Below are 15,513 nucleotides of genomic sequence, written 5' to 3' on the forward strand. Positions count from 1 at the left end.
AAAAAAAATCCAGTTTTCATCCTTCTAACATTCTCTTACTAATTATCTTAATACCACGAGACATAAACAGCATTAATAAATATTTACCATCTGTTGTGAGGACTTTACCATGTCTATCCTCCCATAAGTTTCTAATGACAAAATAATACTTGATTTCACAAAAGTGAACAATAAACCAATTGTGTCAAATAAGTTAAAGCCAGAATTTCTTGGAGTCGCTGAAAAGAAACCTCAAGAATTTAACCAGTAAAATCTGAATCAGTAACACTTAGGCAAACAAAACTTTTGATAGTCCAATTTGAATTACCTAAGATTAAACAAAAATATTGTTAAATGGGTTCCCAAAAGTTTGCAGGGATTAAAAACAATTTTGTTACATTTAAAGTGATAAGCAAATTCTCTATTGTTTTAGAGCTAAGGAGGTAGTTGACGTCTTATCATTTTTAGGGAGAGGCAAAATTGAGATCCTGTAAGTTGATTTGACCACAAACATTTTTATATCACAAAATAATTAAGAATAGCTTCTAGTGATAGTATTATATTCCTAAGCTGTTCTCAAGGGTGTGATGTTTTTAATATAGAGCACTTCTTGTCTTCCTCTCGGTCACTGAGTCAGGGGCCCAGCTTGTCTCCTGAGCTTTCAGAAGACATTCTGAGATTTATGAAGTAGAATCTGAAGTAGGAGGGTGTGTCCCCAAAGGACCTGGTTCCTCTGAGGGGCTGGGCCTGATGGCGGAGAACTGACTAGAGTTAGCTGGGGAGGGAGGGGCTTTTGGCACAGTCTTGGACAGAAGCCTTGAACCAGTGCGGGAGTGGAGAGGAATGGCTCTGGGTGTCTCTCCCACGTGGATGCGAGAGGGAGCGGTTACCAACCTGGGGTGAGACTGTGGACCCACAAGGCGTGACTATGGGCCGGCCAAAAGGATCTGGGACAGCAGGCGCGGACCGGGCACCAGGTATCTGCATTTTGTGAAGCTCTGGGTGTTCGCCTTTGTAAGCCACTCCGTTTCCCCCGCTACCCAAGATATAAAATGAAAAATTCAGATAAAAAAAAAATGTTATGTGGTTTGTCTGATAGTGCCTGGAGCCAGAGACCCTGAGGAGAGTGAGGGCAGGTCAAACAGAGAGTGAGAAGGAGAAAATTTAGTGGGACAGAGGGCCAAACCCCATCTCCAGAGCCAGACTCTCCATTGAGTTCAAAACAACACATGACCATTTACTAATAAAGAAAGGCATTTGCTTCTTTTAAAATTGAATCTACTACAAGTCTTGCATTGGAAACAGGAAGTGACAAAAGTCAGAACGCTTGGTTTTGAAGGGTCATTCTTTGATGTCTCTCAAGTTTTATAAGTTCATGGGTATGTGGCAGTTAGCACTCCTAATCAAGGAGAATCAAGCCAATGGAAATATCCTGGATTTTTTTTTTCCCTGTTATTTTTATTCTGCAGTTAAAACTCAGTCCAGGCTTGGGTCCATAAAATCAGAGCTCTAGGTTAAATGGATACAAGCTTGGGGTATCTTCTTGTCTCTCTACATTTCCCTGTTTGCTCTCTAAAGTTTTCTGTTTCTCCTTTTCTGCAGGACTTTGAGGACAGAGGCCTTGCCAGATGTAGCCATTTAATCTCTCTGACAAGGCCTGAATTTTCCTGTATCTCTCCCTTGTTAGCAAACCTAAAGGCAGAGCTTTTAGGAATAGCCACGGCCAGCAATGTGACGCCTAATAAATTGTAACCTTAATGAATTTTTACTTAATTTTTGCCTGATTTAAATGTATCTTGTCAGTGTAGGATCCACTATTCCTAAATCTTCTGAAGTAAACATTGGCATTACACATATTACAGAAGTCAATCAATTTCTTATGATTGTACCTTGAGGACAGTCTTGACTTCCTTGTGAGATAAATTATTAAAATCCCCTTAAATGTTCCCTGTGACCCTTTTTTTTTTTCTAATTTATAGGTGAACATAATAGCACACACCATGAATTCCTCTTTTACAGAGGCAGCATTAGGGGGCTGGAGAGATAAGGCAACAGTTAAGAGCACTGACTGCTCTTGCAGAGGACCTGGGTTCAATTCCCAGCACCTACAAGGCAGCTAACAACCTTCCATAACTCCAGTTTCAGGGGAATCCTGACCTCTGAGGACATTGCATAACACGGGTGCATTTACATACATGCAGGCAATATACTCATACATAAAACAAATAAAATATTTAAAAAGAGGCATCATTATGATACGAAGAAGACAGTGAAAGAGTTTTGAATGTCAGGGAGAGACAGACTTGGACAGGCTGCTTATCTACTTTAATTTGGTTCCAAAGAGTTACATGCTTCAACTGAATTGTTTCTGAGCAGTAGTTTAATTGGTCGCCAATTTTTTCCCAATATTCCATTAAGTGTCCTATGGTTGGGGTACCAGAGAAAATATGTCTGAATAATATTTAAAGGTCACAAATTTTCTTTGATGACATTTTAGTTCCAATTCCTTTAAGTAAATTCATTAATTGCCTAGCATGTACACAGATTCAGGACATAAAGAGAGCCTCATAGAGAAAGTGAAAAGACAAAAAGAAAGTGAAAGTTTAAACACAGGCTCTCCTAGTTTGGTAAAGGAGAGAAAACTCAGAAAGTGAATTTAAAAGTATTAATGTGCAGCATGCGAGCGTCCAAGAAATCCTTGTGCTTGTCGCATCCATGCCCATTCTCTAGCATGAGCTATCAAGGACAACCCAATTACATGTGTGACTGAGACATTCTATATTTCCTCTTTTTTTTTTTTTTGCTTGGGACTTTATAGGCTGCTGATCTGTGAGTTCAGAGTAGAAAGAGACACTGCAGTGTGGCTTTACTATGTCACCATCATAACGACCTGAACAAAAGCCTGACTCTTAGTTTTTAAGAGTGGGCCTCAACTCAGAGGACTCTGGCTCCCCTAGACATCTCTTGGAATAGTCTGTTTCCTAGAACTGTGCTGATGGAACTGACTTGCTGGAACTCAGTTCAGTCCCTAGAACTGTTTCCAAGTCCAGCCTCACCTATGATTTTATTCAAAATGATTTCTCCAGCTTCAATTGGCAAAGTACAAGCTTGGCTTTTCCCCAATCTTTTTAAAATATTTTATTTATCAATTTATTTTATGTGTATGAGTATATTGCCTGCATGTGTGTAAGTGCACCCGTATCATGCAGTGCTCACAGAGGTCAGAAGAGGGGGTTGGATCCCCTGGAAGTGGAATTATGGACCATTGTAAACTTCCATATGGGTGCTTGGAATGAAACCCAGGTCCTCTGCAAGAGCAGCCAGTGCTCTTAACCACTGAGCCATCTCTCTAACCCCTCCTCCCCAATCTTAACAGACCATTCGACCTTTACATCCCTAGTTCTAGAATACCTCATTCACCCAAGGTCACTCTTCCTTCCGAATCTTCACTGTGTGCAATGGAGATGGGTCTGCTTGCTTTCAGTATTTTGAAATATTAATTCTCAAGTACACCCACATTCATCCATTATCTTTCTGGATAGAGTACCAAATTGAGGTTGCCAAGGAAACAAGATCAGGTGTCCAGGTCACAAGGCACAAGAGGACATGGTTTTGCTGGGATTAATTAGTCCAGACTATGTCCTTGTTATAAAGGTCATCTGCACAGCCTCTTCTCAAAGGCTGAGTTTGACAGTGAAGAAGCTGACAGGAGCTACTAGCCAACTGGAGTCCTCAGGAAGGATTGCCAGGTCCTTCTCCAAGAGAAGTTACAGTGGAGCCCTTCCACAGCTGCCCAGCATTTGCTAAGATTTGCCTTTTGTTTTCTGTTTGTTTGGTTTTCGTTTGTTGTTGTTGTTTGCTAAAACATTTGAATATTTTTCCCTTTTGTTTTTCTAGTGCTAGGGAACAAACCCAGGGCCTTGTGCATGCTAAACAAATACTTTACCAACAAGCCACAACCCCTGCCCTTTCGATAAAGCATTTGAAAGTAAGCTCTAGTCATTATGGTGTATGGCCACTAAAAACTGCAATTTTTCCAGTATGACCACAATATAATGGTTGTATTTGAGGATTATTTTTGAGACAATAGCATTATCTAATGCATTATCTATATTCAAGTCAAGCATCATTGGTCATCCAATCAAGTCTTGGTCACTCATGTGTATATGAGTGTGTGTGTGTGTATGTGTGTGTGTGTGTAAGGACTATGACTTATATTTAACTGCCTTTTCTTTTTAGTGTTCTATAATCTAAAATAGTGCCAGTCTTATTTTTCTTGCTAAACAGATACACAGAGATTAGAGAAGCATGTGCCACCATCTAAGTGTTAGCAAAAACAATGAGTCTTTCTGTAAGAAACAGTATATTTTTAAATGAAATGGAGATCTTTTTTAAAGGTTAAAAACTCATTCAATTTTATGTCTTACAGGTTTATACTGAGTTCAATGTTGTATAACTGTATTAATTCAACTGTGAACCTAAAAATTTTATAGCCACTTTTGAAAGAGATCTATCTTTGCTCTGGAAATTGTTATTGAGTATGGTAAAACTGAAATGAAATGCTTCTTCTGAAAAATAACAAGACATTTTTAAAAATCACGATCAAAAGCAATAAAGCAATCGGATTATTTGGCTAATAATTCCCAATCACAGGTCATCACTGAGGGAAGTCAAGACAGGAACTCAAGCAAGAGCAGAGCAGAATCCGTGAAGGAAGGCTGCTTCCTGGCTGGGCCCTTCCTGCTGGTTCAGCTACATTTCCACACAACCCAGACCTCCTGTGGAGGGATGGCGCTGCCCTCAGTGGACTGGGCCCCTCTACATCAGTTAACAATTAAGGAAATGCCTTGTGGACACCACCAGAGGACAATCTGATTGAGGGAATTCATCAACTGATTCGTCTTCCCAGGTGACTAGGTTTGTGTCAGGTTGACAGCTGAAGCCAACTATAACAGTGCCTTTCCTTTGTTAAATTTTTTTTTAATTTTTTAATTTTTAAAAATTTATTTAATAACCACATAATTAGTAGAAGCATTTCATTACAACAGCACTGACATAGTCAATAACAATTTCCAGAGCAAAGATTCATCTCTTCCAAAATTGACTGTAATTTTTAGGTTCACAGTGTCAAATTAACAGTTATACACACTATTGAACTCCATATAAACCCTATATGAGGTTTTAACCTTTAAAAAAGATCCCATTTCATTTTAAAGTATACTGTTTCATACAGAAAACTCATTTTTAATGCAAATAACACTTAGATGTTTGCACATGTGTCTCTAATCTCTGTTTGTCTGATTATTACTAGTTACAGTTGGTTACTTTCTGGGATCCTTGGCACCTGAGCATGGATATAAATTCATCAGGTAAATTTCAATGGTAATGCTTTTCATATCTACTAATTGTCATGAAGCAAATTTTTATACTTCTACCTCAAATATAGCTTTTTTTATTTATTGATTTTTGTGTGTGTGTGTGTTCTTCATACAGAACATCTCAAACAATCTTACTCATCTTTTTCCCCTCATCCCAAATGGCACCCTCCCATAGCCTCCCCACCACCACTGGAGCCCATATACTCTGTCATCCCTGTTTCTGTTCACTGTGTTATCAGTGCCCCCAGCCATTCCCCAGTGCTAGTCCGTACGCTGAGTCTACTCAGCCTATCTAGAGTCCCTTGTTTTAGGAAGATCAGCTGCTCCTCATCTAGCAGAAATCAGTTGCCAACATTTCTTTAGATAAGACTGGGGTCTGCTGTTAATTTTCCCAGTTCTCTGCTGGGTTACTACCTGGGAGTCTCTTGAGCCACCCTGGCCAACAACTCAAAGGAAGGTATCTCCTGTCTGGCATTGTTTCTTGTTATGTAGCCTTTAGCTATACACACCAACTCTTTAAGAAATATACTAATCATTTTAATCTTTGTTTATACTTTTCTTTTGGGTGTTTAAGACCATACAGTCGGCCCAAATATTTTTACTCATAAGGTCATTTGAGGATCTGTTCCTCAGGGGTCCCATGGGCTTGGGAGGAGCCCATGGCTCCTTTCTTTTACCAGTTCCATCTATGTGAAGATAAATCAAAGTTCCTGCTCAACCATGGCTGGTTTCACTTGGAAACATGGAGGAAATGATTCCTCTGTGTTGATCCTCCTCTCTGTAGACTGGACATTGGTTCAAGTCTATCTGGTGGGGTCTCTGTGAACTCCTAGATAAAGAGCACAGGTGACTCACCACAGATACAGGACATTTTGAGAGATGCTCCATCATTCTCTGGAACTTAATCGACCTTGGAGGGCAAGGAGCAAAAACTGTCCTTTATGTCCCTCTGACCAAATTAGTATAGGCCTCAACAAATGGCTGTTAAACATCCAAGGTCTGGTACTTTTACTTACCATGCACTATGTAAATAAAGCTTGGGCAAAAAACAAACATTCTCAGATAAACCTTGACTAGACATATATTTTGTTCCTTGAACTAGTTGTAGGTATAATTTATCAGTAGGTTGTTGGACTAATATGGTTCCCTCTGTTTTTTTTTTTTTAAAAAAAAAAAAAACCAGCTAGGCATTACTTATCTCTCTTACTGTCTAACACTTCCACCATGGTTTCCCCATTTAAAGTGCCCCATTTTTTCCCATTTCTCCCTTAGTAATACCCTTCTCCTATGGTCCACCTCTCTTGAGTTCCTTCTTTCCCTTTATCCCCAAGGTTCCTTGTATAACCCTCCCTCCCCCCTCCCATTAAAATAACCCCATTTTTATCCATATCTCCCTTAGTAACACCTGTTTCCTACTGTTCTTCACTCTCAGGTTCTTCTTTTTCCTTTATCTCCCTGGTTCCTTTTCATTAGGTTCCCTTTCCTGTAGTTATGTCCAGATACATACTCACTTATAAGGATTTGGTGCTAGGATCCACACATGAGGGAGAACATATGTCAATTTTTTTTCTGAGTCTGTGTTACTTCACTTAGTATAACAGTTTCTAGTTCCATCCATTTACCTGCAAATTTCATGATTTCATCCTTCTTTACTGCAGAGTAAAACTCCATCATATAGATGAACCACATTTTCATCACCCACTCATCAGCTGAGAAAAACCTAGGTCACTTCCATCTCTTGGCTAGTGTGAAAAGAGCAGCAACAAACATGTATGTACAGGTGTCGCTGCAATAGGATGAGTTCTCTGGGTATATGCTAAGGAATGGTATAACTGGATCAAATGGTAGATTAATTTTTAGATTTTTAAGGGATCTCCACACTGCTTTTCACAGTGGCTGAACAAGTTTGCAGCCCCACCAGCAGTGGATGAGTGTTCCCTTTCCCTGCATCCTCTCCAACATTTGGTATCATTTGTTCTCTTGATCTTAGCCAGTCTGACTGGGGTAAAATGAAATCTTAAAGTGGTTTAAATTTGCATTTCCCTGATTATTAGTGATGTTGAACACCTTTTGAGATGTTTCATAGCCATCTTTATTTCTTATTTTGAAAACTTTCTGTTCAGCTCCTTAGCCCATCTTTTAATTCAGTTACTTCTTTTCTTGATTTTTTGTTTTTTGAGTTCTTTATATATTCTGGATGTTAAACCTCTGTCTGTCACTGATGAAGATTTTCTCCCACCCTGTGGGTTTTCTCTTCACTTCCTTGGTTGCTTCTTCTACTGTACAGAAGCTTTATAGTTTAACAAGGTATCCTTTATTGATTTTTTACCTTATTTCTTGAACAACTGATGTCTGTTTTAGAAAATCCTTTCCTACACCCATATCTTGTAGATTATTGCCAACATTTTCTTATAACAATTTCAGAGTTTCAAGCTTCACATTGAGGTGTTTGATCCATTTGGAGTTGACTTTTGTGCAAGGTGGAAGAAAAGGGTTTAGTTTCATTCTTCTACAGATGGAGATCCCATTTTGCCAGCACCATTTGCTGAACATGCTGTCTTTCCTCCAGTGAATATTCTTGGCCCCTTTGCCAAATATCAGGTGACTTAAATTGCATGTACTCATACTTGGGTCTTCAATTTTGTTCCATTGATCTACGGGTCTTTTTTGTACCAGTACCATATTGTTTTTATGACTATAGCTCTTTAATACAGTTTAAAATCTGGTATAGTAATCCCCACAGCACTGTTTTTAGTGCTCAGGGTTGCTTTGGCTATCCGAGGTCTTTTGTGCTTCCATATGAATCTTAGGATTTTTTTTTCCAATTCTGTGAAGAATGTGACAGGGATTTTGATTGGCACTGCATTGAATCTTTAAATGGCTTTTGGTAGAATGGTCATTTTCACAATATTAATTCTTCTAATCCATGAGCATGGGAGGTCCTTCCATTTTCTGATGTCTTCCTCAATCTCTTTCTTTAAAGATTTAAAATTTTCATTGTAGGGGTCTTTAATGTCTTTGGTCAGGTTTATTTTGAGACACTTTCTATTCAGCGCCCCATGGAACTGTCTCTAAAATCGACCACATGCTGGGGCACAAAACAAGCCTCAACAGATACAAAATGATTGAAATAATTCCATGCATTCTATCAAACCACAATGCAATAAAGCTTAAAATCAACACTGGAAGAAACTCTAGTAACTAGATGAACACATGGAGATTAAACAACACACTCCTGAATGATGAATGGGTCAAAGGCGAAAGTAAGAAACAAATAAAAGCATTCCTGGAACTAAATGAAAAGGACAATACAAGACAACAAAACCTCTGGGACACGTTGAAAACAGTCCATAGAGGGAAGTTTACAGCTCTAAGTGCCTACGTTAAAAACTCAGGAAGAACACAAATAAATGACTTAACATTGCAACTCAAGACACTTGAAAAGCAACAACAAATGAAACCCAAACCCAACAGACAAGAAGAAATAACAAAAATCAGAGCAGAAATTAATGAAATAGAAACAAGGAAAACAATGCAAAGAATCAACGAATGGTTTTTGAAAAGATAAACAATATTGGCAGATCCTTAGCCCAGTTAACCAAAAGAAAGAAAGAGCCGGGCGTGGTGGTGCACACCTGTAGTCCCAGCACTCGGGAGGCAGAAGCAGGCAGATCTCTGTAAATTCAAGGCCTGCCTGCTTGGTCTACATAGTGAGTTCCAGGCCAGCTGGGGCTGCAGGTAGCCCCTGTCTCAAAAAGACAAAAAAAAAAAAAAAAGAAAGAAAGAGCACCTCCAAATCAACAAAATCAGAGATGAAAGGGGAAACATCACAACAGATACCAAAAAGATTCAGATCAAGCTGGGCATGGTGGCACATGCCTTTAATTCCAACAGAGGCAGGCAAAATCTCTGTGAGTTCAAGGCCAGCCTGGTTTCAATAGAGAATGCCAGCTGCAGCTACAGGGAGACCCTGCCTCAAAATGACAAAAAAAAAAAAAAAAAAATAAATAAAAAAATAAATAATAAATAAATAAAATTGAACTTTCGAGTAAAGAATCGGGCATGGTGGCGCATGCCTTTAATCCCAGCACTTGGGAGGCAGAGGCAGGCAGATCTCTGTGAGTTCAAGGCTAGCCTGGACTACATAGTGAGTTTCAGGACAGCTGGGGCTACAGGGAGACCCTGTCTCAAAAAGACCAAAACAAACAAACAAAAAAATCCCAATGTATTTATTTAAGCAGCACAAGCATGGTGGTGCACCCCTATAATTAGAAAACCCTGGAGAAAGAAGCGTGAGGTTCAGGGTCAGCATGGGCTACAGGAGACTATCTCAAAAACATGGCTTATGAGATACATCAGCAGGTAAAGGCACTTGCTGCCAAGTCTAACAATGTTAAGTTCAACCCCAGAACCCACACAATAGAAGGCAAGAAGAGAACCAATTCCCAGAGTTGTCCTCTGGCTTCCATATGCATGCCTTAAGTGTACACACACATACACACACAATAAATAAATGCAATTTTTCAATAGATGCAGAGAAGGCCTTTGACAAAATTCAACATGCTTTTATGTTTAAAGTTCTAGAGAGAATTGGACTGGAGAGAACACACTTCAACATAATTAAAGCCATATACAACAAACACACAACCAACATCATTCTAAATGGAGAAAAACTAGAAGCATTCCCATTAAAATCATGAACCAGACAAGGCTATCCACTATCTCCATTCCTTTTTAACATAGTACTTGACACTCTTGCAAGAGCAATAAGACAAGAGAAGGAGATTAAAGGGGCAATAATTGGAAAAGAAGAGATCAAATTATCCATTTTTGCAGACGATATGATATTATATCTAAGAGATGCCAAAAATTCCACGAGAAAACTCCTAGAAATAACACTTTCAGTAAAGTGGCCAGTTACAAAATTAATCTACAAAAGTCTGTAGTCTTTCTATATACCAATGACAAGCAATCAGGGAAAGAGTACATAGAAACACTTCCTTTCACAATAGCCTTTTTAAATTTTTTAATATAATGAAGTTTTTCAAGATTTCATGTTCGTTGTCCCCAAGGATGAACATCAGGATTCATCTGATTATTATGAGAAAATTAAATTCAAGCCATTTTAAAAATTGGTGTCATATATTTACTTTTACCTACACTATAAGCCAGTATTCTCATAGTTTTCTGCTTTAAACAGTCACTTATATTTCATGTGCGTTTTTAAAAGTGTAAAAAATAGGGGCTGGAGAAATGGCTCAGTGGGTAAGAGCACCTGCTGCTCTTGCGGAGGACCTAGGTTTGGCTCCTAGAACCTACATTGGGTGACTCACAACCATGACTGCCTATAATCCTATAATTCCAGCTCCAGGAGATTCAACACCCTCTTCTGCCCTCTGAGGACACTGCATCAATGTTGCACATACATGCATGCAGGCAAAACACTAACTCACATAAAGTAAAAATAAATAAATCTTTTTTAAAAAGAAGTGTAAAAAAATCTCTTACTGCCTCTGGTTCACTTAACCTCCTGTCATATCCAGTTACTATCTGATATAATTTCCCTTTGCCTTGAAGAACTTTCTTTGTCATTTTGGATAATGATAAGTAAGTGTCATGGAGATGACATCTAACTGAAAATGCCTTTATTTCACCCATGTTTGAAATAATTATTTTGTTGGATACAAAATTTAGGATTCACAGTTTGGTTTGACTGTTGTTTTCCTTACTTAGCACTTCAGAGGTGGTATTTTGTCACCTTCTGGACTCTGTTGTTTCCAATACAAAGTCAATAGCCTTATGCTTGTCCCTCTGTAAAGAATGTCTCAGTTTATGCTGGCTACCTTTGAATTTTTCTCCTCTGGTTTTCATCTATTTGGTTGCAATGTCATGCCACTGCATATAAAACTACTTGTATTATCCTATTTTGGTGTTTGCCTGACTTGTGGAGTTCAGAAATTAATAAATTTGGAGAATCAAGAGTCAGAAGTAAGGAGCTGGAGAGATTGCTCAGTGGTTAAGAGCACTGGCTGCTCTTGCAGAGGACCTGGGTTCAATTCTCAGCACCCACATGGAGGCTAACGACCATCTGTAACTCCAGTTCCAGGGGATCTTATGCCCTCTTCTGACCTCCACAGGCACTGAAAAACATGGATGTAGCTACCTACATGCAGGAAATACACTCTCATACACATAAAATTAAAATAATAAAATACTTTTTAAAGAGCCAGAATTTCAAAAGACTTTTCATTTGCTTCTTTTCCATTAGCATCCATTCTAGAGCTTATTGTGTTAGAGAATTTAGTGTTTTTAAACAGGTTCCTGAAGCCATTTTAAGCTTCTTCAAATATTTTTTTCTTTCTTCTTTTAAACTGGGCAATTTCTACCGATCTACCATCAAGTTCAGTTAGTGTCTTCTCTGCCATCTTCAATCTGTCCTTTAAATTTGACCAAGGAACTTTTCATTTGTTTTAATTCTATAATTTCCACTTAATTTTATAGGTTACATTTTTCTTTTGAAATTTTCTATTTGTCCACTTATTAAAATAAAATTTTCTGGGGCTGGAGAGATGACTCAGTGGTTAAGAGCACTGGCTGCTCTTGTAGAAGACCCAGGTTCAGTTCCCAGAACACACATGGCAGCTGACAACCATCTGTAACTCCAGTTCCAGGGGATCTGATGCCCTTTTTTGATCTCTGTGGGCATTGCACACCATGGGTGAACTTGTATACATGCAGGCTATAAACTCATACACATAAAATAAAATAATAAATAAAATATTCAATAAATAATATTTTCCTTCATTTGAACATTGCTAAGTGCAACTTTCTATTTGCTGTTTTCTTTTTTGTTTCTTCTATGTATCATACCTTCCTGTTCTTTTTATGTTTAGTCATATTTTAAAGATTTATTTGTTATTTTTTAACTATGTGAAGATGTGTGTGTGTGTGTGCATGTGGGTACGTACACATGAGTGTATGTGCCCTCAAAGGGCAGAGACTGTGAAGTCCCTTTGGAGCTGGAGTTACAGGAAGCTGTCAGCCACTCAACATGGGAGCTGGGAAATGAACTCTGATCTTCTGCAAGGGCAGTAAGTGATCTTACCTGATAAGCCTTCTCTCCAGCTTGTGTCTAGTAAGATTTTTATTGAATGATAAACATTGTAGAAAAGATATTATACAGACTTTGATTTCAGCATCATGATAAACTTTAGTCTAATGCTTTCTTAGCATAAAGAACAATAAATTATGTCTTTTGCTAGAAAATGGATTCAGCTTCAAGATCATCATGTTATGTGAAATAAGTCAAAGCTCAGAAATGCAGAGATCATGTTTTCTCTTTTTAATATTTTATTATTTTTATTTTATGTATATGAGTGCATTGCCTGCACATATGTAAGTGCATCCATGTCATGCAATGCAATGCCACGGAGGTCAGAAGGGGGCATGGAACTCCTCTGGAACTGCAGTTATGAACAGCTGTTAGCCGCCATGTGGGTGCTGGGAATTGAACCCGGGTCCTCTGCAGGAGAAGGCAGTGCTCTTAACCACTGAGACATCTCTCCAAGCCCCTCACGTTTTCTTTTTGTACATCCTAGATTTTATATAGACATGAAAAATAAATGTTGTATACATGTATACACATATATGTAACAGAACATGTTGTGTATGTGTACACACACCTATGTGAGATAACATGAAAGCAGAACTGAGACAGGAAGCTAGAAGAAGGATGGCAGCTAGCAGGACGGCAAGGAGCAGAGGGTAGAGTCTGAGGCAGAAATATGGTCACATGGTAAAATGAAATGCCTTATGAAACCCATCACTCTATAATGAATGTGTGTCAATAAAATGGAAAACTGAAATGAAATGGGATTTTCCAATTCCTCTGTCGTTTGCTAGGACACACATTTCTAATTCATTCTCTTCAAGGGTCTTTGGTTGTGTTCATGGTTCACATGGGGCCAGGACATGGTCCTCACTGTAAATGGGCTTTCTGGCATCTCAGATAGATGCTGGGGTATGAAGAGCATTTCTCTCCTCCAGGAGAAGTTTAAAGTTCTGAGCCCTTCTCGTCTCTGAGCACTGCTTTCTCTACAGCATCTATGCTGTTTTCGCCATCACACCAGGTGCTGTGTGGCAGGCAGAGGTGACTGTAACAGAATCTCTGTGATTCTGGTCAATTTACAGAACTCCCTTTCCACTCGGGTTTCCCGTCTCTATTTCCTAGCCCTAGGGATCCCATCTAACTCTTGTCCTGACCTCTTCTGTCTCCTCAGCTCACTCAGACCATGTGTTTTCCTTGGATTCCAGCTCACTGGCACAGTCAGGAGGTGGCTGCTTACATAAAGCTGATCGTGAGATCTGCTTCCGGAGGCTTTCCCCTCTGAGGAACTGCAGAAATGCATTGCCTGTTACCTATTGCCTGAAGATAGTCACCACAAGTATTTTCTTCCCGTTTTATATCTGTTTGCAGCAGGAGAGATAATCCAGGACTGCGCTGTGGCTGGCAGCCTACAAAATGCATTTTTAATTTCCCAGGCTTTGAATTACAGGAAAGCCTAGAAAAGGGAGGCTGAAATGGCTGTTTGGTGAGCCAATCCCCAGCATATTCCCCAATCCAGAAATATATTCTCCATCAACTCTAAAGAAAATGAAAACAGTTTCAAATTTGCCAAGACTAAAAAAATTGATTATAAAAATAAATTTGAATGATATTCTAACATGTTCTTTCATAGGAAAGTTTTGGGAAAATAATTCATGAAATAAGATTGAACAGAAGAAGAGATCCAGGATTGGAGAGGGAGAGGACTGCATTCAGAAGAGTCACTTTAGCAAAGGGAGGTCCTCATTGTCCATTGAGCGTCGGCTGAGAAACTGATCTATCCAGGTGGACAAGGCAGTGGATGTTGCAGAAGGCAGGTTCCCAGTGTCTCAAAAGACCAAAAATACATCCATGCATGCATACATACATACATACACACATACACACATACATGCATACATAAATCTGACAGCTTCTACCTACAGGGGACAGACATATACCAGAAGACAGAAATAGTAAGAAAATAACATTAGACCCCCAGAAAATAAAGTGTAGAAAATCAAAGTAATTGTCAACTCTGCAGCAAACAAAACTTGTTAGAAGAGGGACTGGACAAATGGCTTGGTGGTTAAGAGTACTACTTGCTTTTGCAGAGGACCTGGTGGTGCTTGATCTGCACCTTGAAGGTAAAGTAGATTGTTGCTACAGCTTCTAAGCATTTATTTTTGCTTAATAAATGAATCATTTCATTGATTTATGCCATTCTTAGTCCTGGAAATATCATTCAACTTGTTGGCATAATGATTTTAATTATTTTAATTCAGCACTCATATTTGTAACCTAAATGTAAGGAAACTTTATTATTTAAAAATTAGGGCCTTCAAAGTTGCCAAGAACAGACAATGGAGGAAAGATAGAATCTTTAACAAATGGTGCTGGTAAAACTGGTCTCCACCTGTAGAAGAATAAAACTAGATCCTTATCTTTTACCTCACATAAAAGTCAACTCCAAATGGATCAAAGACCTCAATGTGAAACTGGGAACCCTGAAACTATTAGAAGAAAACATTGGCAGTAACCTACAAGATATAGGTGTAGGAAAGGATTTTCTAAATCAGACAGAAGTTGCTCAGGAATTAAGGTCAGCAATCAACAAGTGGGACCTCATTAAAAAGCTTCTTACAGCAAAAGAAACAATCAAAAAAGTGAAGAGAAAACCCACAGAATGGGAAAAAATGTTCTCCAGTAACACATCTGACAGAGGTTTAACAGCCAGAATATATAAAGAAATCAAAAAACAAAGAAGTGAGAAACCAAATGACCCAATTAAAAGATGGGCTAAAAATCTAAACAGAAAGTTCTCAAAGAAAGACATAAAGGTGGCTAAGAAGCATCTTAAAAAGTGTTCAACATCATTAATAATTAGGGAAATGAAAATTAAAACCAACCAAAGGTTTCACCTTATCCCAATCAGACTGGCTAGGTTCAAGAGAACAAATGATACCAAATGCTGGTGAGGATGTGGAGAAAGGGGAACACTCATTCACTGCTGGTGGGACTGCAAACTCGTGCAGCCTCTATGGTAAACAGTGTAGAGAACTCTTAAAAAAC

This window comes from Nannospalax galili, unplaced genomic scaffold, assembly GCF_000622305.1.
Source record: "Nannospalax galili isolate Female #2095 unplaced genomic scaffold, S.galili_v1.0 scaffold472, whole genome shotgun sequence".
In the NCBI taxonomy this organism is placed as follows: Eukaryota; Metazoa; Chordata; class Mammalia; order Rodentia; family Spalacidae; genus Nannospalax; species Nannospalax galili.